At 37.1% G+C, this 11,967-nt stretch overlaps 1 long non-coding RNA gene across 1 annotated transcript in view; it reads left to right on the plus strand.

Annotated features, from left to right (window-relative positions):
• Nucleotides 1-5,220, plus strand: part of LOC145668209 (uncharacterized) — a 30,583-nt gene extending 25,363 nt beyond the window's left edge. The window contains exon 3 of the long non-coding RNA XR_014127993.1: nucleotides 4,990-5,220. This is a non-coding gene — a long non-coding RNA (uncharacterized LOC145668209). The remainder of the gene's footprint in view (nucleotides 1-4,989) is intronic.
• Nucleotides 5,221-11,967: the final 6,747 nt, after the last annotated feature.

The following is an 11,967-nucleotide window of genomic DNA, read 5'->3' on the forward strand; positions in this document are numbered from 1 at the left end:
ACGAAAAATATGGGAAGCTGTCTAAATGTTAGCCCCCCACTATGTCCAATTAGATCACAAATAGTCGTAATCGTTTGTGCATCGTTTGTACAGAAATGTGCATGCAAAATTTTCGTTTGTACACAATTAGGGGCGCCGCCAGAACGAAAACAAAGTGGCGACTGTCTGTTAGCCCCCCACCATGTCCAATTTAATCACAAATTGTCGTAATAGTTTGTACAACGATTTGTAGAGAAATGTGCAGGCGAAATTTTCGTTTGTACACAATTAAGAGCGCCGTTAGATCGAAAAAAAGTAGGGGGCTGACTAAATGGTAGCCCTCCACAATGTCCAATTAAATCAAAAATCGTCGCAATCGTTTGTACACCGTTCGTACAGAAATGTGCAGGCGTAATTTTCGTTTGTACACAATTAGGGGCGCCGCCAGAACGAAAACAAAGTGGGAAGCTGTCTAAATGTTAGCCACCACCATGTCCAATTAGATCGCAAATAGTCGTAATCGATTGTACATTGTTTTGTACAGAAATGTGCAGGCGAAATTTTCGTTTGTTCATAATTAAGGTAGCCGCCAGAACGAAAAAAAAATGGGAAGCTGTCTAAATGTTAGCCCCCCACCATGTCCAATTAGATCACAAATAGCCGTAATCGTTTGTGTATCGTTTGTACACAAATGTGCAGGCGAAATTTTCGTTTGTACACAATTAGGGGCGCCGCCAGAACAAAAACAAAGTGGGGGCGGTCTAAATGGTAGCCCTCCCACCATGTTCAATTCAAGCACAAACTGTCGCACTTGTATGTACGTCTTTGTACATGAATGTGCAGCTGAAATTTTCGTTTGCACATAAATGGGGCTCCGCCGAAACGATAACAAAGTATGGACTGCTTAATTGGTAGCACCTCGCCCACGTCCAATTCAAAAGAATATTATCTCAATTGTTTGTACGGTAATGCGCAGGCGAAAATTTTGTTTCTACCCTATCAGGTGCGTTGACAAAATGAAAAAAAAGGGGAGCTGTCTAAGTGCTAGTCCCACTATGTTCTATTGAACCACAAATTGTCGCGATCGTTTATACATCGTTTGTGCAGAAATGTGCACGTAAAATTTTCGTTTGTACTGAATAATGTAAGGATGTGACTATTTTAAATATTTGACCTAGAATTGAAGAAGAGGGATGGAGATTTTAATTATTGTAATTATGTATATATCTCGGGATTGCACAAAGATAGAGGTATGAAAGTTGATATTTCGACTTATCATTTCAAATGTTAAACCAGTGTTTCGTGTTTTAACGGTTTTTGATACTTAAACCTACAAAGTAAGGAAGGGGATGGGGCTACAGTTATGTATTACAGTCTTGGCTGTCGAGCGATCAACGTTAACCGGTTTGAATAACGGTTGCTGAAATTGAAAATGGTACATATTACACTAGTCGACAAAAAAAAAATCTCTTGCACACGGAAGAAAATACATGATTCTAATAGTACTTTCCACGTAGAATTCGAATCTGCAATCAATTTTTCTGCATCATCCTCAGTTTTCCCGTACCAGAGGGATTTTCGTGAAATTTTCACTCAAATTTCATGTTTTTTTTCTTTTTTTCTTTTTTTACCATTTTCATACCTGTAGCTCGGGTACATACAACATTTTCCAACTAAAAATCTATGTTCCATTCCCAACGCTATAATAATAATAATAATAATAATAATAATAATAATAATAATAATAATAATAATAATAATAATAATAACATTAACAAAGCCTTCATCTCTCATGTTTCAGACTCTGTATTCAATCGCAAAACAAATCGCCAAAACAAATTTCTGATCAATTTCCTCAGGACTTTCCCATTATCTCTCATTTTCTTTATTCCAACATTTCATTCATTTCTCATTACTCACTGTTAACAAGGTGAGTCAATAATATCACAATTACCTTCTGTGCATCAGTATCCTCACTTTAATACACCCCAATTTGCGCGGTGTGCACTTTTTGTGCACTGAGAGAAATGCATACTCCAGTCGGCATGTAAATGCTGTTTTTACCAGGTTACGCGCGTCACCTCATTAAGTAATGTTGTTTCATCCGTAGTACTGTCTACACCACCGTCCAGCGAAAATTTTGTATTGTAGGACCACCATTTCAAATCTAGAATTAACGCCATACCCATTCCGACGGTGGTAACTTACGTATATAATGTTGTTACCACCTTCCTACGATTGTTCCCTCCTGCTTCTTTCTAAATCTGTGACTCCCTACCTTACGAGAGTAATAGTTTTCAACACGAAACCAATCATGTGAATAAAATTATCCAATCACAGCGAGTCTAGTTCGACGCCGAACTCCAGACTTGGCATGGTGTTCCCACTTGCTGTACTTTTATACATGAAATTACATTACTTAAGGAGCGCACCCGCGTAAATACGATGTATCCACACGGAAATCCTAGTCCTTTTTTTCTCAGTGTGCACAAACACCATATACATAGGTTTCCTCCGAGTTCTCTTCTTTCATCAAATATTCTTTTACCATCATCATCATCATTCAGTTACAGCATACTCCTTTAATACTAACTTGCTCACCTCTGGTGCGACAATAATTTGTTCGATTCCTCACTACTTCAGTTTTTTCTCGAGGTTCTTCCATTTCGTCCTCCATTCTCTATTCCACATTTTTTTTCTATTATCAATCATCTATGCTATAATGCATCATTAATAAGCTATACATCTTTCGTGTGTTTGAAGTCCTTACTTCAATACTTAACCAATAACTTTATATTTAACATAAAGTCCACTCGTATGTTTTCTCAACTTCGTCGTTTCAACTATAGGGTATAAAAATTCAAAACAACATCACATCATCATCAAATGAATTAAAAGTCTGCACAATTCCATAATCCGCAAATACTATATATATTTTTACCACTAAAAATCATATCCCATTTACACCAATCTTTTAAAACATACTAATAATCATCATATTATATGTTTTCAAATAATATCTTATAAATTTCTTACTATCTACCTAATTTTTTCCCACCCCTTTTCAAAACTACAAAAGAGGCATTCACGGTATTAAGCTTTCAGAACAACAATAGTTTTTTCGTTCTTCTTCTCTCTTTCTTTTCAATTCAATGTGTCCACGTGCTTTATTTTAATAATCCAACCAAGCATATGTTACGCTGGTTATTTAAAAAAAAAAAAAACTACAATGGGTATTCTTCAAGTTAACAAGGTACTTTTGTACAGAAAACTGCACAACAAAAACACATTATTTCTTTTCTGCTACCAGCAGGGCAAAAAGAAAGTTCACATAGCAAGTGGGACGCTAAATGTCACGGTTATCTGTCTAACAAGTGAAAAGATCTTTTTTCATCTATTTCAAATGTTTCTTTTCTCTCTTTTTTCTTTTCTAAAAATGGGGGCATCTTTTAAAGTATACCATCTCAAAATCGTAACACACAGGTGTTCACAACTATTTATCTGTAACACATATGATTCTCTCTCTACCAACAGCAGAAAACAATAAATGTCACATAATTTTTCCCATCTTATTCTGTACGCTCTATATACAGTGCTGTCCGACAGCATGAGGGGGTCCGGTTCCCAACATTGTTCCAATGAAATCTCAAAAAATAAATGTCGCAATAACTTTGTCAAACTGACATCTAACATCTACCCAGGTGTTAGTCTACAAATTTCACTTCGTGACATCAATGAGTGCTATTTTTTTTTTCTCAAACTTGGCATCTTTTTGTTTTCTATGCATCCTCCAAAAGGTACAGCATTCTTCCATTCCATTTATCCATTTCAAATGTCTATAACACCTATTCTTTTAAAGCTACAAACATCAAATTTATGTGACACGTAGATAATACTGTCTTTCTGCTTCCGGCTTCCACAGCATTGTCCCAAATCAATCTATCAATTTCAAATGTATATAACTTCTATTCTTTTAAAGCAACAAACATCAAATTTATGTGACACGAAGATAATAGTGTATTCTTTCGAATTCTAACCTTCTCCATTGTTTACTCGAAGTATCATGGAGCGCATTTTGAGTTGATCACAGGGACCACACCACTGGGATCACAGGGACCACACCATTCACTATGCCCTATGATATTTACATATTTCAATTTTGTTCCATTCATTTACCTTCCATGGTTTTCATACTACGGGTACTGGAGTTTTCGAACCATATCATGGCGGCCATTTTGAAACTGGTGCTCCATATGAAACATCTTTTGGTACAACGTTACTTAGTTTTCCAAGACCTTTTGAACGAGGTATTACTCGACCCATGTTCCCATTTGACATTTCAAAGTTAACCGCGGTTACCCCCATTTACTGGGGGCGGGGAGAGGTACTTTTGGCGGAATTAGTTTTCCCCCTTAGCAATATATAACGTGTACTTCAAACATTTCTTCTATGTTTTATCATTTTCCAGATATTTCCGTGGATTGATTAAAACGGCCCACCCTGTATATGGTATAGCATGGTCTTCATCTGGTTCAAGGAGCAGATTTTTATCGTTCGAATCTTCAGTTCAGCTCTCTGATGCATTTAGAGAAAATCAATAATTCTTGTACGACAGTTTATCTTATTTAGTCCCGAAAAACTCTCTTTTAAATTAATAATAATTAGCTACGATTAAGTTCAATTGACGGCCGTGTTCACCAACAAAGTTCAACTGTTGAATGAGAACTGTTAATGAATTTCAGTGTAAATGTTTGTTGTAGGAACAACGTTCAATGTTAAATATCAATCAAGTTGTGGATGAACTAAGTATAACATTCAGTGCCTGGTTTTCGGAGTTTAACTTCGTCGAACTTAGTCAATAATAGTTGTGAATTTTGTATGCGATATCGGACAGTGATATCGACGAGTTTAAAGATATCTTTCGTTTACAGCGACTAACAGAAGATATCTTTCGTCACTCATGCTTCACTATTTCGATACTTGTATTCATTTATGTTCGTTTTATTTCAGGTTTTATCCAAAATAAGATCCTGGATCGGGTCACGACGGAACACACGTCGAACAAAGGGAAAAACCTTTATACAATCTATTAGTGGATCATTTATCAGCAGATAATCCTGAAGTTGACCATCCAGTGGGAGAGCCTTATTATTCATATTTGTACCTAGACTATATTCATATTGGTACCTAGACTATTGTTGACGCTGCACACCGGCTAGACCTCAAAATCCTGGAAGCGCAGGGACGTTCGATTGAAAATATTATTGCAGGTATGCTACTATTGTACGAATAAGTTAATTATTTTATATGTATACGAGCAAAAGTGCATTCACACTTTCAATTTTCATATCCTGCAACGTTGGACAACAAACAATGCAGATAAACCTGATTGCTTGAGAACTACATAAGGTGTCCTACAACAGTTTGTTTGAAAAATGTCAGTGTACCAAACAGCAAAAAAATAGAAAAAATATCCATGCTTCTGCGAGGAATAAAAAATCGGGTAGAAGACACCGTTTAGTATCTACAGAACAATTGCTATAATGAGAAAGTTACAAAGAAATCTTATTTAACATAAGACATACAAGGAAAAGTCAATGTTGGTCAAACATTCATTTTATTTCACAAGTTACAGTATTTTGTAAAATCTCTGAATGTTTTACATTATTCGTTTCAACGTTACCTTGACTTTTGATAGTTATCAGTTTTAATAACTCTACTAAAACTTTATGAATAAAAATATCAGGTCGAGGTGTTTTCAGTCCCACCATTGTTTTGCGAGAATATTTTTTTTATCAGCAAATCCATCGTAGTTCTTATTTCTATAAAATGTATTATTATTATTTTCCATTTACACATTAAAGCTAACAAGAATATTTCATGTAGTTATAGGAAATAGTTTCTAATACTCGTTTAAAAAAGGAGCCATAAATAGAAGGCATCATTTCCAATTGGAGCTGACCAGGTGATCCTTGAGTTTCAATCCTACGTCGAATAAATGTTTGTTTACAATTTCCCTTTCTTTAGCCGGCAACTATCTCCCAGTAGTCTGGTGTGTGTATCGGTCGCTGTTAATGTCGTACGTTCAAATCTCGCCCTAGACATGGAGGTTTTTAACTGTTAGGTCTACTTGTATTTTTGTATGATGTCGTTAAGACTACGGAATACTATGTGGAGAGCATTTAGCTGTTAAAAAAGAGAATGCTATTTGTTGGCGGATATCACTTTTGTCATATATGTGTGAATATTATAGTTGCCTAGCATATAGCCATATTATATTCAAATCTCTGCTAAACTTATTTATTTATTTAACAATCACCAGATACAGCTCTGAGGCTATTTTATACTGTATATCCAACAACAACAATAACAATGGAAATGATTTGAGAAGGTATCGGCCAGGACCTGTTTAGTAGGTACCATCCCGACATTTGCTTGGAAGGACTGAGGAAAACCCTGGAAAACCCCAATCAGGATGGTCGGTAGCAGGAACTGAATCCACGACTTCCCGAATGCGAAACCAATGCTCTACACTTGAGCTACTTCACTCTTGAAGAAAACGATAGGTACTGGAATAGTCACGGTCAACAACTTCCGGTACACGGTATTTAATATAGTTTCGGAGGTGAGGTGTTTTAAACGTTTACACATATACAACATGTATATCAAACACTCGTCTTGAAGGAAAGCGATCGATCCCAGAGTTAGTTACGTTTGGTGATCCACTTCGATACACGATATTTAATACAGTTTACAGGGTATGGTATTCCGAGGGATTAAACACATGCAACATATATATCTCAATTAATTCGTCTTGACGAAAGAAAACGATTAATGTCAAAATTAGTCACTTCCGGTTACCACTGTCGGTATAGGTTATTTAAACCATTTTACGGGAGTAAAGTGTTTCCAGCGATTGCACACATGGGTTTGAGTACAAAACCTTTCGTCCATAACCTCACGGCCCAAAATCTCGCCGGGTCGAAACCACGCCTGACCAAAACCTTGCGGGCCAAAATTTCGCCAGGCCAAACCCTCGTCTGTCCATAACCTCGCGGGCCAAAATCTCATCGGGCCGAAAACTCGCGTCCCAAAATCTCGCGTGGCCAAAACCTCACGGTCCTGATCTCAGGAAACAGAATCTCGCCTAGTCTAAACTACGCGGGACATAATCTCGCCTGGGAAGAAATGTCAGTATAGAACTTCTTCACGACGATTTCTTCGGTGCAAAATGCTCTATATATTGCTATATGTCCAGTATATATTTTGTGATAATACATAATTGTATTAAAATAATAACAAGAAAATATTCTAACGCGTGCTTTGAAAATCTGTATATATAAAAATGAAAATGACTATGCTTGTGACATCATACCGCTTGAGCCACCCGACCAATCTCGATCAAATTTTCAACATAGATGAGATTCGGGCCTGGGATGTCTTTTGTAATTTCACTTTGACGGCAAAACGAAGGAGAGGGGGAGACATATAAAAATAAATAAAACTTAATAACTCTTGAACCACGAGACGAATCTCGATCGAATTTGACACACAGATCAGGTTAACGCAAGGGATATTTTTAATCATTTCGCTTCGACGGAAAGGCGGAGGGGAAGGGAGAGACTTATTGAAATACATGAAAATGAAAGTGGCTTCGTTCGTGTCTTAATAAACCTTGAACCACCCGACCGGTCTCAATCAAATTTTCAACTTAGATGGAGTTTGAGCCTGGGGTGGTTTTTATTTCACTTTGATGATGACCTTAGGAATTCTAACAAAATCGAATAATATTTATGAAAGTATGAAATAATATCTGAGTTTTTTCGTTCCTCTATTATGCTCTGTAGGTTAAAGGAGACGTAGATGATCAGAATGAAGGAAATGATGGAATGAGGTACACGATGTTTTGTATCTTCTTGTTATTATTATTATTATTATTATTATTATTATTATTATTATTATTATTATTATTATTATTATTATTATTATTATTATTATTATATGTACTGTGGAATTGCATATTAAGAAACTCATTGGGTAAATTTTAAGGAAAAGTTTCATCCCGCAAATTCTGGCCCCGCGAGATTTTGGCCATCCGAGATTTTGGGAGGTGAGGTTTTAGCCACGCAGGTTTTGGTCCGCGAGATTTTGGGCGGCGATGTTTCGACAGCGAGATTTTGTCCGTAACCCGCACACATGCAACACATATGTTAATCAAGTCTTTTTGACCAAAGAAAGTGTTCGGTAACGGAATTGTTCACTTTCGGTCCACTGTCTCCGGTTTGCACAATGCAACATATATATCATTCTACTCGTCTTCAAGAAAGAAAGTGATCGCTAACGCAATTTCGGTGAATCACTTCCGGTATACGGTATATATTAGTTTCCGAGTTAGGTTGTCAAAACGAGTTAATTGATATATATTTTGCGTGTTGGCAATCGCTGGAAACATACAACCATCGGAAACTCTAAAAACTGTGTTAGATGCCGAATACTGAAGCAATTAGACGCAAGTGACCGATTCTATACCGATCGCTTTTTTTCGTAAAGAAGAGTTAAATGATACATATGGTGCATGTGTGGAATCGTTGGAAAGACCTCACTCCCTGAATCTGTATTAGATACCGTGTACCGGAAGTGATTGACCAGAAGTAACTAATTTTGGTACCGAAAGGGATGGGCACGACCGAGTTCGAGCGAGTTTTCGAAACTCGACTCGACTCGAAACAGACATTTTTGAGCTCGATTCGAGAACTCGGCTCGAAAAAATTCCTCCAACTCGACTCAAAACTAGACTCGAATTTGACTCGAGTTTCGAGTCGAGTCCAGCAAAAACGAGCCATATGCTGTGTGTAGTTTCAAGTACTTTCTTCAAGTATCCTACTTACACAATGATACTACTACTACTACTATAACATTATTATTATTATTATTATTATTATTATTATTATTATTATTATTATTATTATTATTATTATTATTATTATTATTATTATAACAACAGCACCGTGTATAAACATGAAATATAGGTGGTGTATATTTGAATACTAAAAACTAGTTGACTGTTGAGGTCGGTAGTCGTGAGGACTAGGAGGCAAGGACATCGTTCACGAGGTTCTGGGTTTGAGTTCCGGAGGAGCAAAGATTCGGGCTTGAACCAATAATCGCTAAAAGTTAGAGGGCGCCGGCCACACATGTTCAAAACTGCTTGGTCCGGGTTTAGGGTTCTCAACGGCTCGAGCGGCTCGGTTCACAGCTCATTCAATATCGAGCCGAGCCAACAGCTCACCCACTTAAACGTACACGACCCGAAACAAACCGAGCTGATGGATCATCCCAACCGAGCCGGCTCGAGACGATCGCTCACCTGAGCCGAGTCGGTGCCTCATCTCAACCAAACCGGGTCGCTCAGTTGAACCGAGCTAAGCCAGTTAACATCCGTACACGGGTTGGGCTTCTACTTCGGCTCAAAACTTTCACCGTGCAGGTCTCATCCTTGGTGGTGAGAACTACAGTATATACTTATGTTAGTGCTCACGACATTTGAGACTGTCTCGTTATAAAAATCCATTGTCGTCTTGGTGATCGAGACGAGGTGAGATGCGAGCAGTTTCTCACTTCGTGAGCAACACAAGAAATATTCCACTGCTTACATTTCTCATAGCTTTCACTTTTCAGTCTAATCAGGTAATGATTTCAAAACGAGTTAAAATGAGCTAAACGTGCGAGCCATTTTTTTAACTCGACTCGACTCGAAACTCGACCTGAAAACAGCGACTCGGCTCGGAACTCGACTCGAGAAAATTACCTGACTCGACTCGAAACTCGACTCGAATTCGCTTCGAGTTTCGAGTCGAGTTGAGTTTTAGCTCGACTCGTGCCATCCCTAGGTACCGATTTTTTTTTTTTTTTTTTTTTTGCCTCCGAGTTGATTGATATACGTATATGTTCAGTCGTAGGAAATTGCCCACAACCGAGAACTATATTAGGTACCGTGTACCGGAAGTGAATCACGGAAGGTGATCAATTCTGGTACTGATCGCCAACACTTGAAAATTGTATTAGGTACCGTACACCGGAAGTAATTAATTCCGTACCGTTTGCTTTCTTTCGTTAACACGCGTTGGTTGATATTTATGTTGCATGTGGGCAATGGCTAGAAACATCATACACCCATAAACTGTATTATTCCGTTAATAATAATAATAATAATAATAATAATAATAATAATAATAATAATAATAATAATAATAATAATAATAATAATAATAATAATAATATCGCTCGTTTGAAGCCAAATAGATTCACGAAGCATTAAACTCGTCTGGTTTTCCAAATTAATATGGTCTTAATTCGCAGTATCATAAAACAAGGAAAGTAAACTAATCTATTTTTTTATGGTGAAGAGTACTTTTATAAAATCTTCGTTAATATGTATTTTCATTTATAAAGTAGACAATATTTAAGAAACAGTCTGAACGTTTTGCGGCATGGCTGTTCTTTCTTTGTCAAATAATGTTTGTTTAGTGCCTTACGGATACGATCGAAGCTTCACAATTAGAATAAGTATAACTAAAATAATTGGAGCGAAGCTCCTCTTTACTGTTTTCAGTTGTCCAGTTCTCCGGATACTTCTCTGAGATGCCTGAACCATTCTGAAGGAAATTTGACATGGTGATCCGAGCTCGCGTGCTGAATGTTCTAAGGGGTTGTATGTTCCATTGAGGAATAATCATCGGAAAACGGGATCTCCGTGATACCTTAACTGTTCTTTAATTCGACATGGTGATTCGTGAAGTGTCGTAAAGTGACGTATGTCCAGATCGGAAATACTATTGAGGAATAATCACCGAAAACGTGATGCACATAGAGAATATTGGGAAAGCATTTTAGCGCGCGAATCCTCGTTGTAAAAAAATTCAAAATAGAATTTTCAACATTAGAAATGAGCTGAATCCCTTTTTTTTTTTTTTTTTTTTTTTTTTTTTTTTTTTTTTTTTTTTTTTTTTAAGCGAAGCAAGCGTGGCGAGTGAACCTCCTCTTTAATCAACTTAGGAGTTCATTTGACCGAATACTCCTCCGAAATCCCTGAACCGTTCTCAGCGAAATTTTACATAGTAATTTGAGAGTGCGTGGCTTATTGTTTGTGTATTGTTCCTACACGGAGTTTGGTTAGAATTCTGCATGTGCTTGAGGTACTTTTGCATTACACTTACTATCCCTTTTTAGATTTCGTGTTTATACGTTTGAGGGGTATGTGCCCCACCCCACTGATTTTTCCCGGAAAACACGAAACACGTATTCCCTTATTTTATGTCTAGTGTATGTGTGTAGAATTTCATTTGCTTCGGTCCACTTGTTCTAGCCCTTCGGGGGCCCCCTCAAACCGTTTTTCCGCAGAAAATAAAAAAACACGTATTTTATTTCCTGTGTAGTATCTCCCTGCCAAATTTCACCAAAATCGGCTTGGATTACGAAGATGATGTTCCTTGTTAGTTAGCTGTTTAGTAACTGTAATCTAAGCAATTAACTGAGGCCCCCTACGCGACACACAACGTAAAACTTCCCATTCACATTCCACAACAAGTGGCGTACCTCTGAAAATTGAACACAGTTAACTTTAAATTTTCCTTTATTATTGTCAAAAATAGATTTTAAAAAATAATTTGCTAGAAATCAACGCTTCCGGCAATTTCATTTCATTTTAACATATCTTCGCCTTATAACTTTTCTCCGCATTTCAGACGTAAATTCAGGGGTCAGACTACTAAATATTTTTCAAAAGCTAACAACATTTCTTTTGCTCGTTTTTCGTAGGTGAAAAGGGATAATGAAAGGTAACCTACCACAATAATAGATAATGTTATTCTACACCTGAAAATACGAATCGGAAGGATAATCAGTGTAGCCACCCATAGAAATGACAGTGTGGCCAAAATTTGAAGTACCCAAAAATCTTGGTTAAGTCAGAGACTAGAAAAATAAACT

Source organism: Thermobia domestica, chromosome 1, assembly GCF_964235325.1.
Source record: "Thermobia domestica chromosome 1, izTheDome1.hap1.1, whole genome shotgun sequence".
Lineage (NCBI taxonomy): Eukaryota > Metazoa > Arthropoda > Insecta > Zygentoma > Lepismatidae > Thermobia > Thermobia domestica.